Genomic DNA, 20,838 nt, shown 5'->3' with positions numbered 1-20,838 from the left:
GACTGATTTTTAGTGCTGCGTTTAAACCCTCTAAAGCTTTAAATATGTTATAGTTCATTTTTCTGGTATACACCACTCAAAAAAGAACTCAAAGCTAATTTGCAATGACCCGAGCAATGAGCCCACATTACAAGGAATGTATGTCTGTAGTAATGAGGCATAAATGCATGTGCTAGCACACTTTTCAGTCACAGCGTTACTCTTTATTGAATCCAGTGCATACACCCGCACAAAAAAAGAAAAGGACGGGGAAATTAATGTTAGAAGCCACGGAGGAGGTAGCTTCACTGGTTTGGCTGACATTACAATGGTAAGCACTTGGATGGCGGGAAAGTGTCGAGCAGCAACCAATTGTTAAATCAAAAATTCATTCGGCCCCGGGCCTTGTTCACAACGGATGCGTTTATGAGCAAGTTGCTGTGATGTGGATGGCAGTGAAGAGCTCGCTAGGTGTTCCAAAAATCGCTTTTCTTGCAAGGAGGATGCCAACTAGACGGTAACAAGGGGAAGTCAAATCCAGCTCTGTTCAGCAGCCTGCAGAAGTGAAAAATATTAGAGCAACCAAAAACAGTCAGTCAGGTGCATGTAGAATGGCCAATGAGGAGTCTGAAGCAAATAAGACCAGGAAATGGCAAGGAGTGACAGCACAGGCAATAAAATAAGCTAACCGAAAACATATATGCATATGATGTCATTGCAAGCGGCATTACAGCGGAGTGCTACGGCTCACCATAAACTCAAGAAGTCAATCACTGTGGAGGCCTTTAACAGAAGCAAAATTCAAACAGCGTGCATGGACACTGAAAGTCAAGCAGTCAATAGCAAGTGCACTGCCTTACTGTGATGCAGACTGTACTCACAGAACCTCCTAAGCTGCATCTTGCAAACAGGCTTTCTCTTACCTGCAAGATGTGGCTGAATCAAAAGTGGTTGATGGTTGACATCTTGCACCGTCGCACGAAAACATAGCACAGATGCTGCTGTCCTGGTAATACCTGCATCACTTCAGTATACACCAGAGATGGGTTAAATCTTGGACCTTTCCTTGACAGCCACACCCAGGGGCACATCTGAAAGATAAAAATTAAAAGTGTGTGTGTATAAGGTTCCTAACACTGCATTGCCAAACAAGCCCTTTCTAATCTGTACGATGAAGCTCAAACAGCGGGCAAGAGATTACTTACACCACTGCACAAGAAGCATTTGTCCAGATTCCCACCTCAGAATTGAAACAATCTCCAGGCCAAGTCTTCTGAACAACCAAGTACAAGGTGCTGCGATTAATTTGCGCGAAACTAGACCAGGTCCTTGCTCCTCTGGCCAACAGATGGGGTTCTAAAGGACAAACAAATAATGGGGCTTGTGGAATGAACATTAGCAAACAGCCTAGACCTATACAAGGAATCATGAAGTGAAAGAAAAGGGGTCAGCTGCAAAGCGTGCTTACCAAAACTTGGGAAGTTGAGCAGGCAAGGAGGTCCTCTGAAAACCACTGTTCAACAGCCTGTACCCAAAACGAAATGCACACAGTGAAGCAGGGACAACGCCAGCTGCGCACGGCGCAATGGTTTTCCAAAAAATAAAAGCTGCCATGCCTGCAAAGAGCCGTAGTACTTCACTGCACTGTCAAACAGCCTGCACACATACAGAGCAGCACCACTGAGTAAACTACCTTTGTGCCGCAGTTAAGATAACCAAAAAACTGAAGGCACAGCGCACGAAGGACAGGACAGGTCCTTCGTGCCCTGTGCCTTCAGTTTTAACAATGCACCGACTAGCCCAAACAAATACCTTAGTGAAGATAACCAAAGCCTTTTTAACGCGAGTTTCACTGACGGCAATCACAGCAAGAATTGGAGCACACAGGTGGCCAGATGAGAGTCCTTGGCAAGAATAAAACCCTGCCAGAATGCAATAGAGCACAGACTTTAATCAATGTCTAGGAAAAAATTCGCGCCTTATCAACGTACGCTTAAACAAAGCTGGTTGGTTTGAAGCTTTGTCACGTTCACCTTGTCACCGCCTTGGTAAAGAAAGCAACTCGCATGCGAGAGCAGCCTAGCTGTATCCACTTAACAAAAGCTCAAATAGCACTTTGGTATGTAAAGCACTGGCTGATACTGTTTTGTGATTTGTAAACCAAAGGAGTGACACACTAGCCGACCGTTCAATCATGCGCGTTGGAGGCTTAGCTAAAGCAAGGCCGACACTTTCACCACAGAAAAGAAATGAAAGGTTACTTACTTTTGCGGAAAACGAGGCTCACATCTCAGTGCCACACTGGTAGTAAACGATACCGCAGAAAAAGGGGAAAGTGCGAACTGCAGCGGCGTGAAGTGCCAACCAGCGCGGAAAAAAGTGCGCAGCGAAACGTACTACAACGTACGCAGCATCCACTTCGCGCGCGTAGCTATCGCTAGCCTCTGGAACGCTAAAATGAAGTACTAAATTTCTAAACGTAAAAATCATCAAAGAACCAAAAAACAAATTGAATCTAATACTTTCATGTAAAACTAAGCACTTGCAGCTTGCACTAAGGTTTATTTCTGCTTGAAACGGTTACTTAAAACCACTTTGGCAAACTAGCCTACATCGCCACCGTGCGGAGCAACACCAAGCAGTATGCTGCGGCGTGACTCAAGAAAGATTATTGCCTCCAAGATCTGCCGACACGATAGCGCGCGGGTGATAAGCGCGCGAGCGAGCTCGGCGAAGGCGGCGGGAAGGCGGCGAAGGCAGCGCACGCTGCGCCTGTCGATCCGCGTGCTGCCGCCAGCTAGCCGAGGCGTAACAGAGACGTTCGAAACATGAAGCAAATTTTTTCGCTCGTGTAACTAATCTCGGCTTTCAGGGCCATTATATGTTACCTAAATCCAGCCTTACGAGTGGCGGGTTAGCTGCACTCGATGTGGAACGTGATTTGGGCTCCGTAGGAGAAAACGCGCTTTCAGTGTTCGAATACAAAGAGCGGTCTGTGCCGGCGCGCCTGCTCTTCGAAATGTCAAGCAGGAGAGCCATCTAATTTATGTGCCGTGATTTACAGCATGTTTAATCCACGGCGGCAACTCTCTGCTGATTGCTAGGCGCGTCTCCTTGACGTGGTCTCAAGTTCCACGTGTTAGAAACATGTCTAGAAAACATCTGACTACAGATGTTTCACAGAAGTTTCACAGCAAACATCTGACTGCAGATGTTTAAGAGACGTCGCAGAGGAAACTTCTTCTTGTCGACATCTATGAGACGTTTGAACGCAGCGCAAGACGTTTGTAGTCATTTGGAGCTGTTCCGAGACGTTTGTAAGACGTTTTGTGTTTCGTCGGAAGAATGTGAAGATGCAGGCAACGGTGATAACATTTCGTCCTTGGCCAGAGAAACCGAACAATCACTGTGCCGGTGGCGTGGGGCGAGCGCTGTTTCTTTAAGCGATTGCTTCTTGAGTGGGTGATAAGAAGTGGGGCAGCTCTAGACTTCGCATGCGGTCAAGCCCAGCGATACCACACTGCTGGCGAGACCGCGAATTTCCCAGCAAACCAAAAACCTCTCAGAGACGTCTAGCTAGACGTCTCTGAGAGGTTTTTGGTTTGCTGGGTTATAGCCGTCACCTTCCCCTCATATTCTTGTTATTCGAAGCGCCAAACTTACGCGTCACAGGCGCGCTACTAAAATTGTACGAAATACAATAAACTTCGAATTCCACTGCCTCTTAGTTTTCATTATAAATATGCACGCTGACCACAGTACATAGAAAGTTGATTAATGAATTTTAGTTAATTAGTCCGGTTACGTTCACCATTTTTCTCACTGTTTGTGTGCTGCCTGGACGCATAACCCATTTACAGTAACTACTTTTAAGTACTGCTCTTGGTATTTCTTGAGATATTAAAGAGTAACTTTAGACACCCTGTATATTAGAAGAAGCGCGCTATCTGCAGCAAATCTTTTCAAATCTGGTGATAGACAGTGCTTGTCGAACTACAGACCGATTTCATTGACATCACAGTCATGCAAAATGTTGGAACACGTCATTCATAAACACATCATGCTTTTTCTTGAATCCAATAATTTGCTCTCTAACTTTCAGCATGGGTTTAGGCGCGGATTTAGTACGGTAACACAATTAACAGAATTCGCTCATGATATATTACATAACCTCGATGTCGGTAACCAAGTTGATGCCATTTTTATAGACTTCTCGAAAGCATTCGATACTGTTCTACATTCCAAGCTTCTTGCTAAACTAAATGCTATACTAAACAATCCTCACTTGGTTGATTGGATTTCTAGCTTTCTCTCATCTCGTTCCCAGTTCGTTTCCTATAATTCTTCTCATTCTGCTGCTGTTGATGTAACGTCAGGAGTGCCTCAAGGCTCCGTCCTTGGACCACTACTCTTTTTAATATATATAAATGACTTGCCACATAATATTTCTTCTAACATTCGTCTTTACGCTGATGACTGCGTTTTATACGAAGTAATTAATGGCCCTAATGATCATCGTCACCTCCAAGAGTAATTTGCTATGTTTTGTAGTTGGTGTGGTACCTGGCAAATGAGAATTAATTTCGACAAAACCGTCCTCATGTCTTTCTGTAACAAATCTTCCGTTTCCCATTTTAGTTACTCTTTCAATGGCCGTGTGGTGGATAGGGTCTCTCAGTACAAATATCTTGGTGTCATATTCACGCATAACATGTCTTGGTCTAAACACATTGATTACGTATGTAATAAAGCACTAAAAAAACTAGGTTATCTACGACGCATGCTACCCAATTCACCAAAAGACACAAAGCTACTGTTGTATAAATCTCTAATCCGCCCTGTTCTTGATTACGCAGCTGTAGTGTGGAACCCGTACAAGCAATTCGAAATTAACATCTTAGAAGCAGTCCAAAAGAAAGCTGTGCGTTTTATATGTCATCGTTATGATCGCGATTTCTCACCCTCTTCTACACTTCTCTCATTGAATTTAACCACGCTGTCTGCCCGTCGCCACACTGAATCATTAAAATTCTTACATTGTGTTGTCAATTCCTCAGTAAGGCTCTCAGCTAACCACTACATTAACTTTGCACCATTATCATCTACAAGAAGTCATCACGAGCTTAATTTGATACCGTATTTTGCGCATGCTAATTTTTTCAAATTCAGTTTTTTTCCCCGTTCAATAGAAGCCTGGAATTCTTTACCTGGGTCCATTCGTTCTCGTCCATTTCAAAACTTTGTAACTGCCATTGAAGACGCATAATAGCTGTGTATTCTTACCCTGTTGTTAACAGTTCCTTTCTTGTTTGATATTTCATTTGTGATTTTAAATTTTGTATTTCTCACTTTGTACATTTTGCTGCATTTTGTTTCCTTGCATTTTGTGTTTTTCCCACTCCTGCCATAGCGCATACAAATTGCGCTGCAGTATGTATAAATAAATAAATAAATAAATAAATAAATAAATAAATAAATAAATCAGAAAAAAAAATTTCCGCAACACATATTTTCCGCAGCAGTTAACAACGTAAAATAGATTTCTTATCTCAAGCAAACAAAGATTGACCTTGTTAACAAAACTATGCCTTTTACTTTCGTGCATCAATTTTGACATTGACTAATTCCGTGAACCCCAGACATGCAGCGCACAGGAGCGGTGCAGAAATGAACCAGTTTCACGCTCTGCAGCAAAGGTCCGGTTGTGACTACAAATTATTTCTCTCAGCATTTGTTCCGTTGACAACTGTAAACGACGCAGGATGCACTGAAATATCTGTATTGAGGAGTTTCCTTACGGTAGGTCTCTTTGAAGCAGACGATCGCCGCTGCATACAAATTTTGAACTTGCATCAGCCACACCGCTCACGCAGGACAACGCCCTATGTGCTTGCATGCGAAATAAAGAGCTAAGGAAAGAGCAAACTAAGTAAAGAACAGCTTCCTTGTACGCTTTGGCCTTTAATATGAGTCTCAGCCGCAGCTGAACAAAGGAAAAATTAGATTTGTTCCCTAATTTCAAAAGCAGGTAAAGCCGCGAGGAAGCTCTTGCGGTGTGGTTTCTTTTTGCTCTTAATTAATTCATTAGCATTTTGGTCAAGGAGTTCTGAACTGCTAAGCAAGATAAATGAGACGCAGAGAAGGAATAATTAATGGCTTCCAGCGCGCACCCTGCCTGCGGCTGCTCGGGAAAGGTAGAACGGGGGTCTCAAGAACAGAACTTCGCATGTGAACAAAAGTTTGCCCCAAGCTAAAATACCCACGGCGGCGTCTTCGCATTGTCATACATCGCAGGAGAGTCAGTAACTCAACAGGATATTTTTTTTTCTCCTTCTGAGAGCCTCCGGAGATACTAGTTTAGTTTTATTCCGATTGCATGCCCCCGAGCAGTCTACGCCGGTACGCCACGCTATGCACTCATGCAAGACGTACAACGACGAATATACCGGACCCACGGCGTTCGTGAGGGTGGCGTGTAAACATAAGGCATGCGCAACTTCTCGTACAAGCGCCGTCAGCATGATGGGTTGGCCAGTAACAGTGGCCTTTGCATTACTTGCGTACATTAAGAAACCGTTACCACTGCAGTCTGAAAATAGCCTGATGCGCTACGCCTCAGACCGCTACAAAGAAGTAATATGCGGAAAGATGGGGTAGCAGTGAGAAGCAGGTAACTCTTAGCTGTGTAGTTGAGAGGAGTTCTTTTTTAGTGCGTTAACACTTATAGCGGGCATTCCCTGCATTTAGCCGTTGTGTGGCTGTTTGTCTGATGCCTGCTTCGCGGCAGGCTATCCACCTGCCTATCGGGTTGTGGGAATATATATATATATATATATATATATATATATATATATATATATATATATATATATATATATATATATATATATATATATATATATATATATATGCACGCACACCTGGGCAGGTTGCCCAACAGATTGTGCGCAAACTGCCAACCTGGCAGGTTATAGCAGTTCAATAGATTGCGAGAGGTTGCTCAGGAAAAGTAGCCTGGGTCTCACAAGTCCCGCTGATGGCAGCACCTGCCATAGCAATGCAGTGGCGTATGGCTTAAACGCTGTACCACTGCTGCAGGAGTGGTATGAGGACTCCCAGGCATCTATGAATGTAGAGAATGACCAATTCCGCCTATATGGGCAATTAACGCATTATGCTTACTCGAAAAATTTTATCCGTGAATACGAAGACCAGAACCCAAAAGAAACACGAAGTGGTAATAATAATAATAATAATAATAATAATAATAATAATAATAATAATAATAATAATAATAATAATAATAATAATAATAATAATAATAATAATAATAATAATAATCTTTATTCAGTATAATCTGAACATACATAAAACAGAAGCGCCGAAGTCACAAGTGGGCTTGTGTGGTCACAACCGGCAGCCGCGGCAATCTTCGCGCACATCATATCTCCATCGGAGGCAAAAGAAAATTAAAAGACGTAAATATAAAGAACATAAAAATTTTTGGCACGGAAACAATGAAAAAGCACTGATAAGATTTTAGTACATGTTAAAGGTTCTCTAACGCTTGAACAGCAACACGCAGTTTTTTGCGGGTGGTTAAAGAAAATAAATCGTCCGGTAATTCGTTAAAGATAAATGGCACGTAATATTTTGTAGTTGCTTTGCCGTAGTGAGTGCGCACTCTCGGTTTATGATAACGAGAAACATGTCTGAACGGTACCGGTTTCGTATTTATGTGTCTGTATGCGCTATTCTGTATGCGTATGTAACGCGCCTATATCGCCTCTGGTCTACCTACGAAAATGAACCATCATTTTTTGTTGTTGTTTTTTTACAACTTACGGGAGAGAGCGGCGTGGTTGAGCAAGCAACTGCGGAATCCGTCGCACAACGTTTATTCTGCTCCTTTTACCGCGCGAATCCTCGGTCCGCGCCCAAACGCGTGCGCGAGAGGTGCTGGTAGAGTTAGCGCCAAGACAAAGAAAGCTGGCTCTCGCCGCTGCGTCGCAGGTAACAAGCGCACGAGGCGGCGGTAGGCGCGCGTGCGTTGCGGCCACTCGTCGCTTCCCGCGCGCGCGCCGCAGCCAAAGCGACCCATTAAGGCGCGTTTCTTCGTGTGGCGGAGGCGGCGGCGCATCGAGCTCTCTCGTTCACCGAAGGCGCCCGGCTCCCCAAGCGGTGCCCATTAACGTTAACGACTCGCTTCGCATAATTTCGCCGAGAAACAATTTTCGCTGGGGCTTCCCTCCTCCTCCTCCTCCCGACTGCCTTGCCTTTCTCTTTTTCGTTTCTCTCCTCGCCACGGTTGGCGTTGGCTGCGTTATCTACTCTGGGGACGATATATCCTCGGACGCCCTCTTCTTCCCCGTGGCTGCGCGTGAAGCGCCGGAAGCTCATTAATCCGGTATCGCGGAAACGAACAAAGACAAGCGTCCGCCGCCTCTGGGCGCGCGCTCGGGCCCCGGGTGCGCCAAATCGCCGCGACGACGCGGGCCCGACCGCTACAATCGCTCTCAACGCGAAGAAAAAAAGAAGCGGGAGAATAAAATAACGCTGCTAAAATGAAAAAAAAAAAAACGACTAGAAAGGAAGTGGTGAAGAATAAAAAAACCACCTCGGTGATGTAACTCTCTCTGTGTAAAGTCCATACTGAATCTTCCATTAGCGGTACCCCTTTTTCAGCTCTGCGAACTTTTGACATGAACTGCCGGAGTGTACGGCTTATTGAGTTTCATTTATTAGATATACATAGCTGTGAGGAAGGAGAAATAATTACAGGAGCCTTTTCTAGCGACATTCCATTTGCGTTGCCACCGGTAGCCATTACACAGCGAGTGATTTTGTTATACGCTCCTTGACCCCTTAGTGTTTCCGTATGTCGTACCGAACGTTCATTTATCCTTCAGAAACTTGATATCGCCACGGTTAGTAGTTTGACACGCAGGATGCTTCCTCCACAAACACACACACACACAATAAAAAGGTATACGCGTAAAGTCCGAGCAGTACTGTTCATCGGAACAAATTTCCTTACAACAAAACGACTTTACTGCGTGCCTACAGCTTCTTGTTTTGATTACGAATACCATCATCATCATCAGTAGACCAAAATACAACGGTGCAAATCTTGGAAGCCTGAATGTAAAAACGGCGCTGCCATGAACGAACAAAGACGTCACGTCATACATCACTGATAGCAAGGTGGGGAACAGGAGCAAGACCTGCCAACAGATTACCAGCAGTTTTCTGTAATGGTGCTGGCAAGCGTTCTACAAAGGCCTGGCCATTTCTGGCCCGCATCGCTGCTGCAGGGACTCAACGCAAGTTTAGAGCTATTCTCGAAACGACAGAACAACAAACACCAAACTGTTGTCAAGTGCCTGCGGCAGCTCTGCTGCCCAGAAATGAGCAGGGCCTTGTAGAGCGTGTCATACGTGCACATGCGATACAGATGGACATGGCATATGCCTCCCTGCCGTGCCTACTTGGACATGCCACGTGGACATGCCGCTCATACTTGGCCATCCAGTGTGAGGTTCATTTGGCACGGCTACAGTGACAATTTCTTTTCCCCTGGACAGCGTGAACATTCTACGCCGGTGCGATAGGTCCTTTCTATGCTGTTGACATCTTTGACCTTGAGAAGGGCAGGGCCAATGTAGATTGCGCTGACGAATAAATTTGCTTAGGGAGAGAGGAGTTGGAGGTAGGGTAAGGGGGGGGGGGGGGTCATATTGCTTTTGATCGATGTTCTTTGGTAAAAGACTACGCAAGACTATAGCATTTCCGCTGATATCATGCGCAGCGCCCGCTGGGACCGGTAAAACGAATAAATGCTGTTAATGGAATAAGAACAGGGTTCAAGACTCGTCAGACGTACGAAGTACAGGTGTTTATTGAAACGATAGGTTGCATCGAAAAAAAAAAATAGAAGAGAAATCGTGCCAGCAGCGCTCGCGATGAGAACTTCATCTTGTCTGTCTGCTATTCTCTTCTCGCGCAATAACCAGCAGTTGTCGGTAAGTTTCCAGTCCGGAAAAAAAAAAGAAGCATTATAAAGTACATAGAAAAAACAGCTGGATGAACGCTTGGTGTGATCGATTGCGGGCCCCGTTAGAGCTAGCTATTTCCCGATTATCATAACACTCGGAGCAATCAGCGCCCGCCATGAGTGTAAACATGAGTGGGGGCAATTTAAGAGCACTAGATGATGCATGATGCAATTTAAAACTGCGCTTCCGAACAAACATCCACATTGCGCTGCGCTTCCAGAAATTAAAGCTCCTTACGCGCTTTCATTCCTTTTGTTTATAAAAGTCATCCCGCTCGCTGAAATTTAAAAAAAACGCACACACGCACACAATGAAACAGTCCCCAAGGTAATGTAGGCAGGTCGTCGCCGAAGCTTCCTAATGACGTGCAACAACATAACACGTCATGTTGGTTCTGCTCCTCCACATATCAAAAACTTGATTACATTTAACCATCTATTCTGACGAAACATGCGCCGTTACCTGGAGAGGCAGCAGCAGTGCCTTAGCAGATGTGGCGCACGTGATGAAAGTGTCACGACAGCTAACAATTAGCGTCTACCACCACTAGCCTCCTACACGGCTACAACGCGTAATCCTGTCAAGCGCCCGAGCGACGCATCCTCCGCTTCAGCGCCGGCGCGTTTGCACTGGGGATCGGGCATTCGCGCCCCAGTTACCCGTCGAGCGGGGCCCGCCACGTGGAGAGAGCGGAGGCACGAGCGCTGCTATACATCCCGCGTTATGGAGCGGTATCCGAGCGAAACAAGTGCCGTGCACTGTCGGGAGCGTATAGGCAGGCCGCCGTATAAATGGCGTCCCGCTCCCGGTGCCGCGTTGGATAGCACAGCGCTCGACGAGTGGGCCAGGCGAAAGCAAGCAAGCAAGCAAGCATGAATGCGCCAACATTGCGCAGTACGGCGCCGCTTCAAGAGCAGGCTGCCCCGGTTGGCCCTTTCTTTTTGCGAAGCAATGAAATGCGTCGAGTAATCGCTGTAGCGGGGGCCGTAACGTCATGAATATTTCAGCCACTGCGCACGTCCGCTTTTCAACGCCGCGCGCTTGGCGAGCGTGGTTCTCTGAATTTTTAACGCGTTTCTTGCGGCCCAGAGTGACACGCGAAGGAGCGTCCTCGGCGGCACTCGGCGTACCTCGTTAGGCTTGTACAAGCGCCGCGGGAAGGGGGGGGGGGGGGGGGGGGGGGGCGAGTGCAGCCCCGTACTACACGCGGGCGAACACGGCTCTGGCCGCCTACTCGCGCGGTGATCAAGCGCTCCTGAAACGACGCCTTGAATATTCACGATCCGGGCGCGCGGGCTCTCTCCGTCGGGCGCCCAGCGTCGTTGGTGGCCGGGGCGGATCTCTTATCGAAGGGGGGCCCCGCCGCGGGAGTGGGTGCTTTCCCGGGCAGCGCCGAAACCCCGTTTGTGCTTCGAGTATCCGTCGTCGAGCAGGGACGATCGCCGTTCGGGGCAAAACTTGATTACACCGCGGGAAGAAGAAGAAAAGACACGCCAACAGTAGTGCCTCGGCATCTATGAAGGGTAGGTTCGCTACGTTGGGCGTTTTAGACCTTAAAGGGAGAAGCAGCTTTGAAGACTCGCGAGAGAAAAAATTGTGAGAAAAAAAACAGCCTTACATTAAACACAAATGCGTTCTAGGCCTTGCACGCCACATTTTCGCGACATCACTTTTCTGTCTGCAATGCAGTCACCTGGATCACATCTCAGGTCAAAGATCACATGCGGCAGTAGCTGTAAAGGACACCTATGTCCCCAAAGTGTACGCTTCTTAAATGGCAGCTAGTTAGCACGAGATGTTTTACATGTTGCTCTGGTCTGGGAAACAGGAAGAAGTAGTATGCAAAGGCGGAGGAGGTGAGAGCCTCGAAAGTGTACATGGGCCTCGGTGCGCCGTCGGTGGGAATACACTACTGCACCAGTTGCACCCAGCGCCTCTCGGGTGTCCGCGCTAGCGTAGAATGTGTTGTTTGCCTGGCTCTAAAATATTTTTATATGCGTCACGGGAATCCCTGGCGCATGAAGAGAAATCAGGACGCAGAAGAATGAAAGCAGTGTGGCATCGGTGAGAAGAATAAAAAAAAAAAAGTGGCGATCATTGCAGCTGATGCGGAGGGGTATGGGCTAGCATTGCGGCTCCGTTTGCGCGACCCATTTGTATTGACGAACTGAATTCACTCACGCCAACGAAAATTAGTCTGAATTTAACAAATAATTTATGTACGAGTTCTGCAATTGCTTCAAATCAGTATGCATGTGTCCAAGTAGTTCAGATCAGACGCCCAGCATTCATCAGTTTTCCTCTTCGGTGGTGGTTCCAAACTCAAGGCGACCACCACAGCTTTGTAATCTCAGAAATGGCAACTGCTGGACTCAACAAGCGGGTGAGGTGACGTGATCCAGTCAGTTACACTGTGGCATTACGTCGTGATTTTCACTCTGACTCCCGTCGTTCATTCCCTGCTTCATCCCCCCCATCACGGCGGGGTTTAGGCGTCCACGGGGAAGTCAGAGAGTCAATGCGCATTTCCTTTCATTTCATCTTTCACTCTCTTAGACCGAGGCTTCGAATATCCATCTCATATCGGAGCCGATGGCAACGAGGCTGCTGATTACCTGCCACACCAAGCCCACTTCCGTCCGTCCCCGTATCTACCGCTGCATCGCCCTATGATTCCGGCAGACTTATATTCCGGCGCCACGCCGAACTACGCCATCCCGACCCCCGCACTTCCTCGGGGAAGCGTCTTCACCGCTTGACACTGGCGCCTTCACTCGTTGTGATCTTATTTTCCTCTTGAGGGTGCGCGTTGGCTGTGTGTGGACTGCTGAAAGGCAGCGCCGTTTTCGTCGTTGATCTAGCGATGTTTGTGCTCTGTGCGGTGCTTGTGAAACGTTGGAACACCTCATCCATCAGTGCCCATATTTGCATCAGCATCACGCCAAGCTTCGCGCTGGATACCAAAAACTTGGCATCTCCTGTGCCACGTTAAGTGACTTCATCACCCCCCCGAGGCGCGACTGCCAAGGTTACCAGTGCCCTCAAATTGCTGCTCGATTTCTTGGAAGCAACGAACTTACGCCCTCGCCTCTGAACTGACGCGTGTGCCTCCAGCGGTCTCTTTCATTCCCCTTGCCCCCTCCACTCCATACCCGTCTCCTCTCTCCTATTCTTCCTCCGCCCCCGCCCCCCTCCCCTTCCCCTTCGTAACCCCGTTGCGGTGGTCCCTTTTCCTAGAAGGCAGCTATAGGTCGCGCAACTCCCATAACTACTACTTCCCCCCTCCTAGCGTCCTCCTCCATTCAAGTATCTCAAGTATCGCCGACGACACAGAATTTTGCCCATAATGAGCCTACTAATGCTAACCGATACGGTGGCCGCAGTTGGCAAAGGGAAGGATCGATTGGAGAGACATGAGAGAGGTCTTTGCCTTGCAATGGGCGTAGCAAAGGTTGAAGAAGAAGAAGATTATGATGATGATGAATGCAAAAGCATTAAAATTTTAACGAAAGTAACCGGATGCAAGGCGTTTCTTGGAGTTTTCAGGTACTATCCTTAAATACTTACTTGCATACTGCCTTATTCCTCGAAGCGCGATCGTTCGGAGCATATTTTGGGATGCCTGTCTTTAAGAACACCACCATTGCCTTCTTGGAGCCGGAAAGGGGTTAGGATTATCTGCTGTTGACACTGCTGTCGTCGTCGCTTTAACGGGTGCGGCTGCCGAGAAGCGGATTCTTTTTCTTTTTTCTTTACACATCTTCGATCCTTGCAGCAGCATGGCGACGACAGCTCGAGACGGGAACCGCTGCGCACACAGTCGTCGTTCTCACCTGATAGCACGGGACAGCTCACACACGCGTCTAATCATTTTACAGCGAAAGCGGTACCTGCAACGTCCCGCGAAACCGACGAGAAAGTCTTTCCGCGATCACGTGACCTCCCTGCGCAAGTACGTACCTCGCGCTACCATCGTCGTCTTCGGGTGGAGGTGCATGCTCACTTGTGATCCCGTGACCACCCACTGCGCAACCCTGTAAGTACAAAGACGCCGCCAAACGCTTCGAAATGCCTATCGAACGCTCTGTGCGTGTCTGTGTAGTGCTTGTAAGTGTGTATGTTCAATGTGGTTCTCGGACGATTATGGGCACCGGAAACAGGTGCACCAGGAATAAAAACTGAGCAATAACTGCAGAAATTCTAGTTCACAAGCCATTCGGACAATTCATCTATGTATTTTGTTTGCAATAATAATGTTGAATGACTCATGTTGTGGCCTCATAAGCTCTAAAAGCATTGCTTGAAAGCCACGAAGTCAGGCTGAAATGTATCAAGATAAAATGCTATCACAGAACTGTAAATACAAATCATTCGCACAATGGCTCAGATTGCACGGAGAGGCGGCGAACACACGGCTTGGTAGTACACTCCGTCCAGACACGCTGAGCTTAACCATCAATGTTATTTGCATATGGCCCATGTGTCCGTCAAAGCATGTGTACATGAAAACAAGGTCCCGCGACTGTCATCTAGCCTTCAGTTTGGTCAGCCCCAGGGCGCGTAGTGCAGTACTGTAATCCTATCGGGGTACTGGTAAGCAGTTCCGACGAGTCATGTCGCTCCTGACGAACCGCTTTTGCATGTTCCCGAGGAGTAGTAGAGAGGCGTAGTAGAATGTACTCCAGACAATTCACGCATACTCAAGCCTATAGGGAGCACAAGGCTCCGGTACATGGCTATATAATATGCTGTAGTACGCAAGGCTCTGCAAACGCGGGCCACCATGTCCAGCACGCGCAAACACGTGCTCTCGAACCCCCGTATGTCAGCCGAAAAGTGGAATGTTGGATCTAGCTGGACACCTAAATCACAAAGAACAGACACTCGTAATGTTCTGGATGTTGAGAGTGTAGCGAAGCTAAACAAGGAGGGCTCTTGCGCGTGAACAGTATCGTCACGAATTTCGCATTTATTCTCAACCCGTTTGTCACGCATCATCTGTGGACAGAGCTCACAACATATTACATCAAGTTACAGTCGCGAGGGAAACAGACACTCATGGATACTTTAAAGTGGTCAGCGTACTTCGACGTCTGCGAAGTAGCCCTTAGATTGTGGACATCATTGATAATGAGACCTAATAAAAGATGCACCAAGCTGGACCCCTGAGAAACCCCTGATTCTCGCTGAAAGTACAAGATTCTCACCGACCGTGGGTCACCCGCCTTATCCTGTCATGAAGGTAGCTAGCAAACCAGCTGCAATGGGATATACAAAGGCCGTAGTGTGACAGAGTCTCAAGGAGGATGCAGGTGTCCACGAGGTCAAAAGCCTTGCTGTAGTGAAAATAAACAGCGTCTACCTCTCCACGGCAGGAGCCTGTAGCAGCAACACTGCTCGAGAAACTGACAAGATTAGTTTCGACGGAACAATCTGTTCGAAAGCCATATTGATAGACATGAAGGATGTTTTTGAATACGAAAGACAGCTGCACGTGAATGATTACCTAAAGAACCTTAGCGAAGATATCGGCCAGTAGTTTTCGGCAGCACTGTGCTCCCTCGCCTTAAAAGCTAGAACCACAATAGCCTCTTTCCAAGCTAATTGAAAACTTGACGTGCTGAGCGACGACCTAAAGATATGTAGTAGTAAGGGTGCCAGAATATCGCAACGGCCCTTAAGGATGAAAGGAGGAATGCTCACAGTTCTCTCAGTTCAGTTAAAAAAAAAAGTGATGCTTTATGTCTGGTTATCAAATAAAATGCAGCGAGAAGACTATGGTGCCAAATATTTCTTCGATCTGCCGGGCTACTGAGTCGAAGTTCTGGCATTACAGAAATACAGTCAGTGCGAGAATAATTTGAAATAATTAAATGATCTGACTGGTCATGAACTGATTCACTGCGCCGACTAATGTGAGCTGCAAGGGCTCCCGTACAGGTGAGACGTACTCAAGTTCTATGGGGGATTAGCGTTCGACACAGGCACAACTTAAAATTGGGTGGAGCCTGAGAAACATTTGCCCTCATACAGCTATAAGCGTGACTTCCGTTTTTCTTGTTGTAACCAGGGGTGTGCGAATATTCGAAAACTTCGAATACAAATCGAATACCATAGGTTTAAGGCTCGTATCCGATTCGAAAGCTCGGTCGTTTATGGATTTAGGCAATCCGGAAAGGCTGGCATATACGAGACAGACCGAATATCTAAAAAAAAATATAGCTCTTTTCGTTTGCGAGCAAGCCTTGGCGACATTTACCGATAGTGAATGAGGTTAATCTGCTTCGTCGCTTATCGACTGAGAATGTGCGCTAAATTTTCTACTTATTCGGCAACTGGAGTCAAGGAGGACAGATGCAATTGCGTTTAGGGCTGCCTAGTAGGCAGGGCGGGGAAGCGGAGACGTGCGGCCGGTTAACCAAAATAAAGTATCGGGAATACTTTGCAGATTTCACCTACACCAATGGCGCTGTGCTTGAGAGGCACTGTACCTTGCGGAACTTCTGTGAGAAAAAGAGGCATCTCATGATCGGTCGCGCATGATGTGGCGCTTAACTATCCCAACAGCATTGTCAGATACCATGCTTTTATGGAACTCTTCATTCAGTTATATGACGTGGATTTTAGCCCTTTAACGTCATTAATCACTACGCTCAGATGTGCAGCGATATAAAAATAAGCGCCGGAAGAGAACGGTTTTTACTCCGCCGCATAACGATTTTCTTTTTCATGTCCAGCATCCTTTGACAAGAAATTTGAATATTTGAATATTGTAAGGAACCATTATCTGAATACTGATGGTAATGGTCCATTCTTCCGATGCATAGCAAAATCTTTCCTTTAATGTTTTTTCCATCGCTCGCATTGAGAAGTTCAGACTGCCCTAAAAAACCAATGCGAACGTTTATGGTAACAGCGAAACGTTAATAGCAAAAAAAAAAAAAAATGGAAGCCTGACGACAGGAGATCTGCAGATATATTGATTGTTACAGTGAAATGTTACAATACATGAGAAAATCTTGTTCATAAATCTTTTCCATTTGAAAAATGTTTTTGTCAAGAATGGTTGGGTATGTTTTTTTTTGTTTGTTTTTTAACATGAGCGAACGATATTTTTACGCCTTATTTGCTCACGACGAGCCAAATTTTGTTTATAAAAAAAAAATTATGCTCCCACCTGGAAGTTGTTTTGTTCAGAGCGTCGAGGCTTCACATGATTATGACAATATGGTGATTGTATTCTCAAAAACACCTATGACGTTTCAAAACGTCGCATTCCTGATCATCCAGCATTAATGCCTCATGGTTCATTATTTGACAAACTTCCAGGTTCCAATGTGTGCAAATAACAATCCTTGAATGAAAAATAAATTAACAAATGCGTATGCAGCTTATTACTCGCCGCTTGTTTCTGCATTCGAAACTAGCTATTAGCTTTGGTTTCGCATTCGCGAAGTTTTATACTCGCGCACACCTACAGTTGCAATCGATGTGGGCTCGCCAAGAGAAGTTATTAGTGACATGGACGTCAAGATCATTGTACAACATGGCACGACAAGGCACGCTCCAGTGGAAGCCCATTAATCTTCTAATCGAAGGTTTTAGGGGGTAGATAGGCTTGTTATAACCATGACTTTGCATTTTTATGGGTTAAAAATCATTAGCCACCTTACTCAAGATAACATATATGAAGTTCTCAACTTGTAAACGGTCTGAGCCGCACCTATCGGCGTATAGCCGCTTGCTCCAAAACCAAAAGCTGGATATCACGTTCAGTGTCAGTTGGCGCTTGAGAGAAAAAGCTGCAAACGCACAGACAAGCAAATTAAAACAAGAAGCGCACCAGTTACAGGCACAGAGTACGCTAATCGACCCTTATGAGTGCCTGTTCAGGGCGCCCAGTTCGAAGTCTTGAACCGCGTGCTCGTATATAGAGATGTTCGCCTATACTGAGCTGACGCTAAACGGGCCTCACACCACGGTCATTTGCACAAACTAATTTGATCGCGAGATCAAGTTCACGGCTCACTTTCTCCCGCCGTTTAATCATTGCGTCTCGTTAATCTTGGCAGGGCCAGCAACGAGAAAGTGCGTGGAGTCATTAGCCCTCGACCAGTATAGGCGCTGGATGCTTGGACGGCCTTCGACAAGCGAGTGGCTGAAATGACGCTGGCAAACTTTGAGCGCACCGCCGGTTTAATTGCGTATATTGACTAAGCTTCGCCTCGGATGATCTATAGTGAGTGTCAAGGCCAAATATCAGGGGCAGGTCCCAGGCGGAACGCTTTGTGCTTCGTGCCGAACGCGCGCCTCGTATTGATTTTGCGCACTTCATTTCACAAGTTTGCTATGACAAGTTCTAGGCTGCTGGGCAAGTTATAGTGATCCCTCATTGTTATGGGTACGCAAACACCGAAATGTGTTTTCTAAACTTCCTTTCTTTCTTCTTTTCAGACGTCTCCCTTTCATAAGCGCGCGCCAGGCTACAGAACTCTTCAGCAGAGTTTACCTGGCTCATGACACAAGAGTGCATCGACCTAAAATCAGTCGCATGTCTCTTAGGTTTTGCTTAAAGTCCTGTGTGATACATATACATATACGATACATATTTAAAACCTTCCTTTCTGTTATTTTTTCCGCTGCAGCGAGAGTGGGATGAAATCTACCACGTGTACAAGGTCCTGCAAAAGGGGTAGAGTGGAGGGGCTACCGAGTGAGCCCCCTTCCCCTGGACCCCTTCCTCCTTTCGGCTCCTATGCACACGTACAGAGAACGTAGCTTCCGCCTTCTTCAACCAAGTGTAGCATTCGGACACCGCTTACTGACGCAAGGTAAAAAAACTGCGGCTGTAGGTGACTGCTCGGGTACCCTTCCTTTATTTTATCTACACGTTAAACGGCAAGCAAGAAAAGAGGCGCACTAGACGAATGCTTCCACGCACAAATCAAAAATCGATAGCTAAATGCAGCTATGCTAATACGGTAATGATCACTGGCAGCACTGCATGCTTTATATGCAGCGTTTCACTCTCCTACTATTTATTCTTATCAGAATATTCGTAGGAGTATTCGCCTATTTTATTCTTTATTGGATTTAGAAATAAGCAGTTCAGATGTCAGCCTAAGTAAATAACCAAACTACGCTACTGTTACGGAATACTATAAATACGCGTGCATGTACAGTCATGGACAAAAGTTTGCGGGATGCAAATTCGCGGAAAAAAATTTATTGCTGCGTGGTCACGTGTAGTACATCACTGAAATGGATAGGAACATAAAGAGACATATATGCTCCATCTTCTGCAAAAATACAATCTGCCTGTCTAGTGAGGCAATGCAGAAATATATATTTTTTTTCGCAAACCCGCATGCCGCAAACTTTTGTCCATGTCTGCACAGCCTTTGTCAAACGTTTAAAACCCAGGGGAATTTGCTTTTAAGCCGCGCGGTGGAGGCCCTTATATAGGTCCCTTCGTTTTCGTATAAAACCCAATTTTACCCGATTCTTGCGCCCCCAGCAGATTCCTGCCCGAAAATAAGCCTCGTAGGAAACTTAGTTTCCTCGTGGACAAAGCTCAAGACACCGCAAGAGAATTAGCGGACATCTTATGCGCATCCAGAGTAGTGTTTTCAGCCAACTGATCACTTTACACTTCTTTCAACGCTTTTTATTTATGACGGTGCTTAGTTTGAGGTCAAGTTCAAACCACATGTTTCATAAGCAAGATGCGAAAGCACGCGCTCTGACCAGACGTATCGCTGGCACCACTGTATAAAGCGCTACTAAGGTTACCGACGTCTTGCTGCAAGGCTCTTCCAGATGAACGCATTTGCCTTGAATCAATGTTGTCGCAGTGTACAAACAATGGAAGATAGGTGTTTCAGGGACTAAGAAGTGCTACGCACCAGGGAGTAATGTATACCACGAAATAATTAAAACAAATGGTAAAAAAATTATTATCTACTTTTATACAAGGTTTCCAACGCAACTGCTATTGGCATAGTGTTTACAAAAGAAAGTTCAAAAAATATACCACTTTATATCCTGCGCAAAAACAAGGGCTTATAGCATATTGCCTTCTGCTACAAAATATGACCCGATAAAACCCGAATTATGGATCTTTTTGCTGAATAATTCAATTTGTGCCTGAATTTCAGCTCACAAATTATCGCTCAATTTTTACCCTCCGCATTCTGGAAGAAAAAATAAAACCATAAAACGAAGAGCATTCATGGAAGTCCTAACTTCGGAGAGGGGAGTATCAGCGTAATTCTTGCCTTCAAGACACTTGGAACGCAGGGGATCCATAACGAGCCACACCGCGTAGCCCAGCAGCAAACTCCCCTGGGATCTAAACTTTTGATAAAGGCAGTACGTTCACTTAAAGCTCCGCTTACAAATTCATCATCCTGAGCTACAGCAATAGATTTGAAAATACGGCACCTTCGCGATAGATCAAAAGTAGCGCACGGCTTCAGCGCCCGCCACTCTAATACAACCAATCAACGCAGGAATAATGCTGTTCATGCGGTGCTGCATATAAAATTCACGAGCTTTACCAAAATCCCGCGTTCCATGCTGTGTGTTAGCCGAGCTATCGCCGGACCGCGTGAAAGAGTTCGTGTTCGTACAAAAACGTACGGCCAGGTTTCTTGAGTCAGATCATTAGGAAGGCGTGAGCGCTCTCGAAATAAGTGTATTAAGGCAGAAATCGTAGGCACGAGAATTCGCCGCCCTACTACTCATCAAGCTCGCTCCTTCGCGATTTAAGAAAGCCTATTGAAAAAAAGAAAGTAAAATTTTG

The 20,838-nt window shown here is 46.2% G+C and overlaps 1 long non-coding RNA gene across 2 annotated transcripts; it reads right to left on the bottom strand.

The window, feature by feature from the left end:
- Nucleotides 1–201: 201 nt before the first annotated feature.
- On the bottom strand, nt 202–2,602 carry LOC149350364 (uncharacterized). Of its 2 annotated transcripts, XR_016289446.1 has the most exons (5): nt 2,245–2,602; nt 1,448–1,504; nt 1,185–1,335; nt 903–1,070; nt 202–534 (listed from the first exon to the last, which is right to left on the bottom strand). It is a non-coding gene; the product is annotated as an uncharacterized LOC149350364 (long non-coding RNA). The 2 variants fall into 2 exon arrangements; XR_016289445.1 differs by lacking the exon at nt 2,245–2,602 and having other exon boundaries at nt 1,448–1,676.
- Nucleotides 2,603–20,838: the final 18,236 nt, after the last annotated feature.

Source organism: Amblyomma mixtum, chromosome 3 (genome assembly GCF_055824585.1).
Source record: "Amblyomma mixtum isolate Tamu chromosome 3, ASM5582458v1, whole genome shotgun sequence".
NCBI classification, from domain to species: domain Eukaryota; kingdom Metazoa; phylum Arthropoda; class Arachnida; order Ixodida; family Ixodidae; genus Amblyomma; species Amblyomma mixtum.
This window is presented reverse-complemented; position numbering and strand designations above follow the sequence as displayed.